Source organism: Manis javanica, chromosome 15 (genome assembly GCF_040802235.1).
Source record: "Manis javanica isolate MJ-LG chromosome 15, MJ_LKY, whole genome shotgun sequence".
Classification (NCBI taxonomy): Eukaryota; Metazoa; Chordata; class Mammalia; order Pholidota; family Manidae; genus Manis; species Manis javanica.
The window spans coordinates 2,396,926-2,409,171 of NC_133170.1; the positions used below are offsets into that span (position 1 = coordinate 2,396,926).

General features: G+C 42.3%; 1 long non-coding RNA gene across 2 annotated transcripts in view; it reads left to right on the plus strand.

The window, feature by feature from the left end:
- Window positions 1–2,776: 2,776 nt before the first annotated feature.
- Window positions 2,777–12,246, plus strand: part of LOC118970432 (uncharacterized) — an 83,105-nt gene continuing 73,635 nt past the window's right edge. For both annotated transcript variants that reach the window (XR_005058372.2, XR_005058368.2), the window contains exons 1-2: window positions 2,777–2,913; window positions 3,067–3,171. This is a non-coding gene — a long non-coding RNA (uncharacterized lncRNA). The remainder of the gene's footprint in view (window positions 2,914–3,066; window positions 3,172–12,246) is intronic.

Below are 12,246 nucleotides of genomic sequence, written 5' to 3' on the forward strand. Positions count from 1 at the left end.
TATATTTCTGAATATATTTAAAAGATCTTGCCTAATAAGTTAGAATCCATAACTGCCTCTGTGTTCAATCTCTTGTGATCTGTCATTTTGGTTTACATATATGAAGAAAATCTGCTCTCACACATATAGAGAGTTGGAAAATGGAGTATTTTAATAGCCATTTTAGAAATTATGAATGTCCTTATTTTAAATAACATCGAAATTCAAAAAGTAGAAATTTCTTAAAGATTAGTAGCTATATGGCATCTGAAACCAGTCTCACAAGTTTTTTTGTAATCTGTGAATTGACCTATCTTGCACCGTGACTATATTTTTTTATCCAGGCTTGGTAGTTATAACATCATGATTTGTTATTCGGAACATATTGGTTCATTTTTTTGTGTAGAGCTGATAAACATGCAGGGGAAAATCCCACTGAACACTCGTGGGAAAGGAAGCTTTCAAAGGCAGATGACAGACTAGCATCACTGCAGAATTTTTTGACTTCACAGATTCCCCGCAAGTGTCTCAGGCAGCCCAGGGGCCCACGCCCGTGACGACAGCTGCGCTCTGCCTTTCTCTCTGCAGAGTTCAGACTCATCTGCTGCCCTTTCTACTCTTGCGGAGACCTCGCCATCACCGCTTGGAACTTCCTGCAGTTCACAGTGTATATGTCATGTTTTTTTTCACTTCAGAATCTTTGACAGTTCTGCTCAGCCTTTAGGGAAGTTTTAGTTCACAAGCTGCTTTTTCTAAGAAGCCTACTCTGACATTCCTTCCTCTGGGCTCTGTGTTCCATCCTAAAGGAACTACTCCAAACCCTGGCTTGTTTACTTTCCTAATCAAAATAGATTAAAACCCCTAACAGATGAGAATCATAACTGCTTGGATCAGTATGTGCATCTGGGTGTTTTTTTCACTTTAAGGAATAAAAATCAAGATACGTAGGTATGTAGGTAAAGGTAGAGAGATGGTTTTCTGCTGCATTGCATTCACTTCTTTGGTCCAGTATTAGACTCTTGGCACAACCCTAGGTTGGTATACGGCATTTTCTCTTTGTAGGCAAAGATAATGTCTGATAAGCTCCCCGTGCTTCAAAGCACAGGTTGGGTTACACTTCCTCTAAGTGTTGTGACCACCGCCCCCCCCGACAGCGGGCACTCATCCCTTTGACCACACGGAGCCCTGAAATGTTTTCACGCCGCTCATCTGGCAGCTTACCAGGTATGCACTACCATGTAGCACTGGCTTTTGGGGTCCGTCTTTCCCCACAAGCGGTGAGCTTCTTGACAGTAATGACCGTGAATCTGGAGCCTCCCCGCACATCTCACACTTTTTTGACGCACAGCCATGATTAGTGATTGATCTTGACTGGCTGATCTGTCACGGGACTCCCTGTCTTCTCTGAAGGACAGCTCCAAGATGACATCCATGGATTCTGAACTTGGAGTCACAGCCTCATTGTACACTTGATCTGGAGAACCTGTATGCTTCAAGGCACTAATTGTCCATATAAGCAGAAAAACACACCCTAGCACTGGCTCTTCTGAGTACCCTTCGTTAAAACGAACAGGCCTGTGCCCCAAATAGCAGGTGCTTTCGGGAGACATCTGATTCGTAAGTAACAGTTGCAAGTAGCAGAAACCCAATTCAAAACATCTTAAGTAAAAGGGAACTTTAATGGCTCAGACAATCGTTAAGGCCACGGGTGAAGCTGTTTGCATTTAAGCCTTGATGAAACCCAGGAGCTCAAACAATAATAGCAGCTTATCTATCTCATCTTTTCCCCTCTCTCGTCCAGTCTGCCTTATGCTCTGGTGCCTTAGGCAGGATCTCACTGACGCTCACAGCCTACAGGCCAAGGGAATAAACACACTCTCTACAGCATCTGCATTTAGAATTGCAGCGGAAGCATTCTGATGGGCTCGGCTTAGCCTGTGACCATCCCTGAGGTCAATCGTTACTGATAAATTGCTGGAGCACCACGACTGCAAAAGCCCATCCTGTGGGCACCGCTGCCATTCTCAGGCTAACCACAGCCAGAGAGGATGATGGGAGAGGGGCAGAAGCCCTGCACAAATGCAGGCGCTGCACAGAAAATGATGGTCAATACCAACTATGTCTCCGTTTGCTGGTTTCTCTGCCATAATAATTAATTGGATACTGGGTCAAGGCAAGAAGTATTCAAAATATTCTGATAGGGAAAATATTGCTTATTTGGAGATGAAAATAGTATTTCCTGTTTAAAAAGTAACTAGATTCAAATTTGGAAAAGAAGTGTCTTTATCAACCTGTTAGCTGTGGATTACAGGCTGATCATGTATTCTTCCTGAGTTGTAGTTTCCTTTCAGTCAAGTGAACGAATTCCCTCCTCTTTACTGCAAAAGATGGGGCAAAAACTGGCCAGTTTTAGGGCATTGAAGGTCCAAATATGCATGTCCACAGTTTTGTTCTAAATCAGTGGTTTTTAACCTATGCTACACATTCAAATCACCTGGCCAGCTCCTATGACTCCCGATGCGCCGCTGCAGCCCAGTGAGGTCGGGGTCTTGGAGGGGGACTCGAGCAGAGAGCCTGGGGCTCCCCCTGCATAGCCAAGGCTGAGGGCCATTTCTCCAAGTTCCCCAAATCTTTTGGTATATGATACATATATTAGTGGTAAACTGTGTCGTTAATACTTATGAAATTTACCAAATAAGCTGTGTAGTTGATACTTACTAAGCTGTGCTGTTTTGGGTGGTTTCTCTATTAACCCTGCCTTTTGTTTCCTGTGTCCTGATGCTCTGACAGCCGGGGCCTCCCTGAGCCTGGCAGGAACTGCCTCTGCCGGGAGTAGCCGGTTCCTGGAGATGGTGAATGATGCCCCTGCCAGTGTGCTTTTCAGATACAAACCAACCACTCCCGAGCACACACCCGGACCCTACCCTTCATCAGGTGACCACTGTCCACCTGCCCTGGGTGGGTTGTAACCTGGGCCAGGAACCAGACACCAGGGGGCAGCTGTTAGTTCTTAAATATGCTAACATTATTCAAACTAGCCAGTCTTAAGCCTGCTTACCCAGCCTCACCTGTCCCTCCCTCCTGCAGGAACCACACTAAAGCCTTCTGCCCACAATCCTCAGCTTCCTGCCTCCTTGCTTCCCCCTGTGGATCCTCACGGCAGGCTGTGTGCACCCTCTCTGCTTGGGAACTGTGAGTAACAAGTCTATCTTTTCAATGGCAATCATCTCTTGGTCTGTTGGCCTGACTACACCTCAAAATTTCTGTTAGTACAGAAATTTTCTTATCTTTTAAAGCAGTCTCTGTAAAGCAGGCTGTACACACTTTGTGGGAAGGGAGTTAGTATCCTTACGGTACTTAGAGTGTCAGCACTGGTTTCTCAATAAATACTTGCTACTTGTGTCAACTGAAGACCTAGGGACTTAGAATACTGTGCTAAACTGGAAATCATTCCCTGGAGAAGCCCAAATATTTACTTAAACAATGTGAATTACAGTCTATCAAAGTTCCTCAGGAAAGCTGGTATAGGACAATGTGAAATATTAGTATTGGGGTTTCTAATGAGCTCTATCCAATTCTTTCCTTTTTATCTCTTTCATGTTCCTTTAAAAAAGAAAAAGGGTCACGTTTTGATGTTTTAATAGCCTTTTAAAAACAGGTTCTCACCTACTTTGAAAACCACTGTATACATAAGGCCAAGAACAGGTTAAAACGTGGTCACCTCATTAATGCCTTTAGTGGGGGCCAAAATCAGGTTAGGACTCGGTCACCTCATTAGTACCCTATTTAGGAACCTCTAATTTAGTGGCCAGGCAAGGTATTAATGAGGTGACAGAGTTCTGCCCACTTTGGGCTCAGCAAAGGCATAGGGTATGAGGCAGATTAGGACATGTTCCGAAAAATCCCTGTTAGACATCAGAAATGCATCCCAATGGAAATAGTATGGTTGCAAGATTATTAGTAACACTAAGGCCTTCTTAGCATGTTTCAGACCTAAAGCAAAGCATTTTGCTGGTATTATGTCATTTCAAAGCCACAACAACTGTGTAGAGAAGAATTTATTATTTAACAGGTAAGAAAAATGAAACTCAGAGAGGTTAAGTAAATATCTGAGGCACCCAGCAAGTGACTGGGTGAGACCTGCGGCCTGCCTGGGCCTGGAGTCCTTCCCTGTCCCCCGCGCGGCCCGGGCTCCTGGTCTGGGAAGAGCCCCCGGGTGGTTCTGAAGCGCCGCGGGACACGGGCAGGGCGGAACTGCAGCGTCCTGTGAGCCGTGGGTCAGTGTATTTGTAGACGTCATGATATCAGCTTCTGTGGTCGGCAGCAACCGTATTAACATGACACAGAACAGAGTAAAATAGAAATGGAGAAGGCATCACGTGTCGTGATGGGGATTTTTCATGAAGCTTTGGCTTTGGCGGGTGTGTGTGCATAAAACCTGGATCTGGATGAAAACAGATTTGTTGCTGCAATTATGGGTTTAAAGCATTCGAACTACCCCAGCCTTGGGGCCACGACTCAGCCATAGAGGCCCAGGGAGAGCAGGCGCGTGGCTCCAGGCCGTGGACCCTGTGGTACTGGGTGCAGCTGACCTACTCCTGGAGCATCTCTGGGGGGGCGGGGGCTGCAGAGCCAGGGGCTGCGGGGGCGGGATGGGCCGCCTTTGATGAGGAGGGGGCGCCTCGCTGTGCTCTCTAACTGGAGGGGTGTCATGGCTTTGCGGTTACGTTTCTCTGCTCGTCAGGCTGGGAGTTTTTCAGCTGACATGATTCACGTGCAGACACGGGACTCTGATTCCCCCACGCGGACCCGAGGCGGTCTGCATAACCCCTGGCTTGCTGCACGCTGCCCTCTAACCCCTCGTGGGGGCGGAGGAGACGCTTCCTTATTTTTGCAGCTGTTTTAGACTCTGGTTTGAACCAAACCACTCAGTGGCAGTTCCGACGCAACTATAATTTTAATGCTGATAAAAGTAATGTGGTTCAAGAGGATGGGCAAAATGAGTTGTATCAAATGTTGCAGTTCTGTTTTTCCTGAATGACATTTCTTGGCACCGTGGAAGTCGGTTGGTTCCGCTTGGAGCTTTATTCCAGGAGTTTCTCTGCATTGTTCCCAACTTAAGCAGGAAAAGCTTGCCTAGTATTACCTGACATACAAGCCCACACTGTCCAACTTGAGGTTTAACAAGGTAGCTGTTATTAAAACAAAACAAAGCAAACGCCTTTTATTTAACTTTTCTTAGAAGAAAGGAGAAAATTGAAAGAATTTAAGGTACCATTAAGCAAATACTGCTGTGGGCATGTTCCTGGGGGCCCTACTGCCGTCCTACGAATGTGCTGCCCAATACTTCTCATCTTGCCATAAAGTGTCTTCTCATGAGGGGCACATGTGTGCCCTGAGGCCTGCCTACACACGTCCATTCTGAACTAACCCCTTCATTCGCACTTGTGACCCCAGCAATACCCCTCCTTGCAAAACTGGCATCCCTCAAATTGAGGTTTTCAAGTGGATACGACAGGAAAAATGATATTCTCATGTTGTGAAAATGGTTATTGAATTCAGACATCAGGTTAAGGATGTACAGGTAAAAATTGTTCTGATCTCTTCACACACTCCTCCTGAGCCCCACCACAGGCAACGTCCTACTGTCACTGACGTTCATTAAGTTATTTACTCCATTCAAAATGATATTCAGTGCCTGCTAAACTAACATCAAAGTTGTTTTATTTATTTATTTCTATGTGAAGACCCGTGTAGTGGTTCCAGACTTACACAGTTGCATGCAAGTAGGGGGGCTGCACAGCCTCTGCGGTACTCCTGGTCTTGCTCAGCATCTGGTGAAGTGAAGTTTGCTGGGACTACCTGACAAACAAGGCCAGGGAGTTTTGGTTATAAGAAATAGATTAAAATCTTTCTGCACCAATAAGGTGTTTTTCTACATTTCTTTCTTCTCTCCTTTTGATTCAAACATTCATAGTGAAAACCGAAGACAGAATAAAACATTCAAAAGTAATAATTCTTGTTACTAAAAATGAAAACACACCAAGGTTTCCAAATTGTATCAATTTCATGTGTCAACATAACCCAATAATAGCCGAAATGTGTTGAACAATTTGCATATCAATGTGTGACAGGGCTGACACCATTTGAATTTTCTGCTGTGTTGCCAGTATAAGTGTGTTATTAGAATTACGGATTCCAGTATGAAAGAAAAAAGGTTAAAATAAGGCTGGTTTTTCTCTTGCTATTACAAGGTAACATGACACTTCATATTTTGAAAGGTTGGTCAGGCCATGTATGGACAAATGATTTTGTTGAATGTCACAAACTGTTACAGAAGCTTTAATTAAATTGAATACTTAGATCAAAAATCCCCTGCAAACAATATATAAGTTCCCTACACCATCATTACCAATGATGCAATTTTCCACTCACACTTTATAAAGGATATATTTTTTAAGATGATACTATGTGCCTTTCTCTAGAGCACAAATATACAAACACTAAACTAAGCTTGAATAGAATGTGTGCTGTGAGAAAGAAAATTTAACAGTAACAAAAGCTAAAATAAAAAACATGCAATGACCCTATGTGTACCATGAACCAAAACAACAGAAGGAAATCAAGTGATGTATTCATGGCCTCCTTACGAAGAAAAATCTGATAATTAGATGATTCTATTAGATTTGCTCCTCCATCATAAAATTCATTCTTGAGTGTTGCCCAAAATATCCACATTCTATGCGTGATTCTGAAACAGTACTTATCACACAGAATTGTAATTGGCTTTCTAATTTCTTGAAGAGAAAGACTATCTTTATTAATCTTTGTATCCAGTAGCTGGTACATAATAGGTAGTTAATAAGCTCAAACCAACATGCAAACACAAAATATATGTAAACACATTATGTTATACATATGTATATGCATATATAATATCGCTCCACTTATGAATAATGAGCTATGCCATCAAAGGCATTGTCCCACCAGAAAATGAGAGAGAGAGAGAGAGAGAGAGAGTGTGTGTGTGTGTGTGTGTGTGTGTGTGTGTGTGTGTGTGTGTGTCCCTAAGAAGAAATACCGCCAGCAGTATATTAAGGCTCAGAGGAGAACAGGAAGTCACTTCGGGATTGCTGAGGAATTCCAGTGGTTCTGGGAAGGCAGAGTGACCCCCCCTGAGAGGCACAGGGCTGCCAGACAGGAGCGGACGATGAGGATTCTCCATTACCAGGTGGAAGCTGCTAGAAGTTTGAACAAAAGAGGTGAGTGGGTGAGGCTGTACCTTCGCAGCCCATGTGTGGGCACCTTTGCCAGTTTACCAAAAAAATGGGTCCCCTTCCCAGCAGTGGGCAACACTAGCTGCCGGGACGTCTGGGAGACTGAAACAAGTGCATGGTTATGAGAAACAAGAAGATGCCCTTTGCCACAGCTCCGGAGGCTTCCGACAGTTAAGTGGGGAGGATCCTGGACTTGCTGCTAGTATTGTATGTAAGGACCAAAGAAATTTAAAAAATTAGATGGCTGTGATTATATTTGCAACCAAAGATATGAAGCTCTTCATATTGGAGGTGTGTGTGCCTGTGTGTCTTCAGTTATTAATAATCAGAAATATACAAATAAAGTTTACATGGTGCATTATAATTCCCCTTGAAGAAAGAGAGGATAGTGTCAAGTGTCTTTCTACAGCATATTTGTAAGGAACATGGAAAACATTTTGCATCTAAAACAGGGACTTTAAAAATGTCGGCATCTACCTTTCTGTAGAAAACTGCTGAATCATCACTGAGCTACGTGGAGAAAGTCCGCCTTTTGACAAAGCAGAGCCCAGGGGGCAGAAGGCCGCGGGCTGCAGGGCATCTGATTCCCCGAGACAGAGGGGGTGAGAGGGCGTGCGCCCCTCCGGCCCTGCGGCGGTAAAGGGGGAGGCCATGCATCTGCAGACGTTTCCCGAGAGCGGAGCTCCAGCACTTGGCTCCGGGGAGGAAGTCAGGCTCCACGGCCAGCGCTCTGCGGATGGGCTACCCCCGGGCAGGGGGGTCGGAGGCGAGCCCCGGGGCCGCAGGGAAGCCAGGCAGCCCGGGCCGTCGCCCACTCCGCCCTCTCTGGCGAGGCACCCCGGGGCCGACGACCGATCGGACAGCATCCCCACGGCCAGCGCGGTCTGTGACAAGCCACCGAGAGCCAACGGTCACCTCGTGCTCCACCGCCCTTCTTGTCCCCGGTCAGTCTGTCATCCTGACTAAGAGACAAGGGCGACCCGTTCTGTAAGAGAAGCTCCACATCTGGGAAAATGGAATCTGTGCATCAGCCAGGGCTTCACAGGGCACGTTCCTCTCAATACCACGCAGACGCTGCCAGGCACAGGGCACAGGCTCAGTCAAGAGCATTTGAATGAATGAATGAACAGATCACTAAATATTTGACTTACCCAGCAAAATAAGGAGGGGGCTAAGGTCAGATCCCAGCTCTTTCCACTATCCTCACACCACCTCCAAAATACCTTCAACGCTCAGCCTCCTGATAAAACAGTTATTTGCTTATGTTCTGTCCTTCTACTACAGTCTAGGGCACAGGAAGGTAAATATTATGATTAACTATCGTATCTCCATTATCTTCCACAATGTTATATATGCATGGTAGCTACTCAATAAATGATGAATTTATTTAAAATATTAATAAATGAATTACATTATTCCTATCGCCTACTCCTACCTCCAATGCTGTGAGACTCTGCAAAGTTACTCAAGTCTGACATATTTAGAGTAATGCTGAGCTGCAGGATTTTATTTTTGTCTGATGATGTCTGTCTTTTAGAAACCTTTTTCTGTAAGAGAATCAGCTTTATTGAGCTGTGATTTACCTACAGTGAAATTCATCACTTTAACTGTATATTTCATACACTTAGAAAAACAGGTTCAGGTATGTAACTGGTGCTACACCCACATCCTAAAGCATCTGTCACTGCACAAGTCCCCTTCTGCCCCAAAGTCTCTCCCCCCAGCCCTTCCTTCCTCCCCAGGGTTGTCCATTGTTTCAGCATTATTTGTTGAAAGGACTTTCATTTCCTCCTTGATCACCTTAGAATATTTGAAATCAGCGTGTCTTATACTTGTGGGTCTATCTATGATCTCCACTTTGTTCCATCCAAAAGTCTGTCCTTATGCCAATCACATATTGTGGCAAATATAGGCTTTACGGTAGGTATTAGCCTTGGAAGGTACATTCTCCAACTTTGTTTTTCTTTCTTGAAATAGTTTGAGCTAGTCTATGTTCTTCACTTCCCCATTTGAGATGCAGCTTTCAGATTCTACAGCATAATGTGCTGGGAGTTTGGCTGGAATGCACTGAATCTTAGATCAAATAGGGAAAACTGACGTAACTATTGAGCGTTCCAATCAATGTACGTGATCTAACTCTCCATTTATTTAGATCTTTCATTTGTGTCAGCATTATTTTGTAGTATATGATCTACAAATCTTGCACACATTTTATTAAATTATTCCTACTTATTTCATATTATTGATTTTTAATTGCTGATTTTTGCTTGTACCTAGAAATATAGAAGGTTTTTATATTGACCTTATATTCTTTGAACTTGCTAAACTCTCATTCTTTCTAGTTTTTTTGTGATTTCCTTAGGATTTTCTATATAGATGCCATTATATTGTCTATGAATAAAAATAGTTTTACTTCTGTCTTCCCAGTCCATCTAGGACTTCTAGTTGATGTGGAATACGAGGGCAGAGAGCCACACGCCATAGGTTTATGTTAGATGGCCTTTATCAGGTGTAGAAGTCTCCTTGTATTTCTAGTTCATTGAGGATTTTTATCATGAATGAGTGCTGAATTTTGCCAAATGGTTTTTCTGCAATTACTGAGATGATCATGTTTTTTCATCCTTATTCCTTGAATATGGTAACTTGTACTGAGTCACCAAATGACACAACTACCTTTTCTCCCTGTGATGAGCCCCACTTAGTAATGATATGCCACCTGGTAAAACTTACTTATGGGTTCTATTTGTTAAATTTTCTTAGGAATTTTGCATTTAAGTTCACAAAACGTATTGGTCTGTAGCTTTCTTGTCTTGTAATGTCTTTGAGTGGTGGTGCATCTGGGTATCTCTGGCCTTGGAATGAGTAGGGAAGGGTTCCCCCCTCATTGTTTCTCATAGGATTGTTGCAAGAAAATTCTATCAGCACTGCACATTTAGAAACACATGATAGAGTGAGACTGGAGTTTGGTGTTTTATTATGCTTTACAATATACACACTATCATGTTTCATATAAAAACATAGTATTAAATTACAGATGAACATTAAGGTCAATAAAACATGTTATCTAGATATTTTTATCATGTATTCTACAGAAATGGATTATAAATCAAAACCACCTGAAAGAGATGCTTGCTCTTTTGGGTAAACAATTTAGTAACAATATTTTTAAATTAAACCCTACAACAGTAAATGGGTAAGGAGTGAACAGGGGAGCAAAGATATGCTGAATTTCTTATCTTATATAGGGTGATATTAAGCTAAACCTTCTCATTCCTGGCTTTCAGATTTATAGAAACAAGGTTAAAGAATGCATTTATAATACTTAAAACTTTTTACTAGTAGAACTGAAGGCAGTTTTTGTAACTACTGATTTCTTCAGTGTTTAAAATAAAAATGGTCCATACAAAAATGGATGTATGTTTGTGTATCCATCCACAGACACTTTCTAGTGAGCGAAAAGAATAGAGCCCAACACGAGAACTACAATTTAAACAAAGAATTTATGAAAGGAAACAGCATTCAATTTGACTCCTCACATAAAAAGACAATCACATTTCTTTAAGCAAAACAAACCACTGAAATGCTTTGCTATTCCAAAGACAATGAGAGGGGATGTCAACAACCAGAACAACAGATGGATGCTTGAGAATCATCAGACAAAAAAAAGGGAAGAAAAGTGTGGAAGTTAAAATGTAAGGCAAAAACTTAAGTGGGACTAGAAAGAATGTCAAAGATATATATGCATAAATTAAGAAAGAACAAAGACAAATATTAACAGAATGAATAGCCTCATTTCAGGATGAAGAAAAAAGGCTTCGGAAAAAACAGACAATGGTGAGAGCAACGTTATGTACTTATTTCAACTTTTAACAGGTCAAACTGGCTTAGAAATGAGGGTAGAAATGTTAAGTTATGTAATTAATTAAGTTAAAGGTATTTATTAATAGATTTGTAGCATATCGGGGGGAAGAAAAAAACCAAATCCTCTACTAGGATTTTATATAAATCCACTCCGCCTGGGTGAAAGATGGTGACCCATGTACATCATCAGCCATTCAGGTAACTCAGCTCATTTCCATGGAGAGGAATATGGATTGGGTAAAAGGCCAGTAATATTTCTTACTAGTTTCTTTTAATACCAGACATTCTTAATTCTGATTAAATAATACTCACCATTTTATTTCAAGTTTATGCTTTGTGTTTTGTGTATGCCAAGAATTTTTTATTTACACCAAAGTAACAGAGATCATATCCTATTTTTTCCTTGAGGCTATAGATTATTAGATTTTTAGCATCTAGGCCTATAACAAATTTTAATTTTTGTGTATAGTAAAACAATAAGGGTAGACAGTAGTTGTTTTCTCATGAATATCCAGATGTGGATATTCACTGCAGGAAACATTCCTGTTAGGAGGCATTTAGGAGACTCAGCGACAAGGACAGACCTTAAAAATTTACGACAAACTCAAATAAGAAAGAATCAAAATAATACCTTTAGGTCTTAGCATATGACAGAATAATTTCTGTGAGTAAACTCCCCAATGGGAGAAAATACTGAGTAAAATGTATTTTTAAATGTTTTACTGTCAATGCATTCAGGATTAGCATGTGGAGGAAAGTTCACAAGCCAAAAATAAAGAAAAAGTAGACACTGTAAGATATAATTAAGGACCAGAGATTGCCTTGGGCGTGAGGGTTCCAGCTGAGCTCCAGAAACCCCAAGCTTCTACACGGGTAGACGGGTAGACGGAAGGAAAGGGGACAAACAGTGAGGGGTAAGGCCCTCCTTCCAGTATCAGGTTTCTAACTGGAGACCTCCCCCTAAAACTGGGCCTGGAAGGAAAATTCACCCCGCAAATAAACCAGCTGTGCAGCAGATACAGTGAGGAAAATCATATTTTTAGACCTAAATGCTGTAAAGAGGAATAATAAAAAGCCTCCTTGAGGATTCATAGCCAGAAGGTGGCCTTCAGAGGAGTCCGTTACTGGA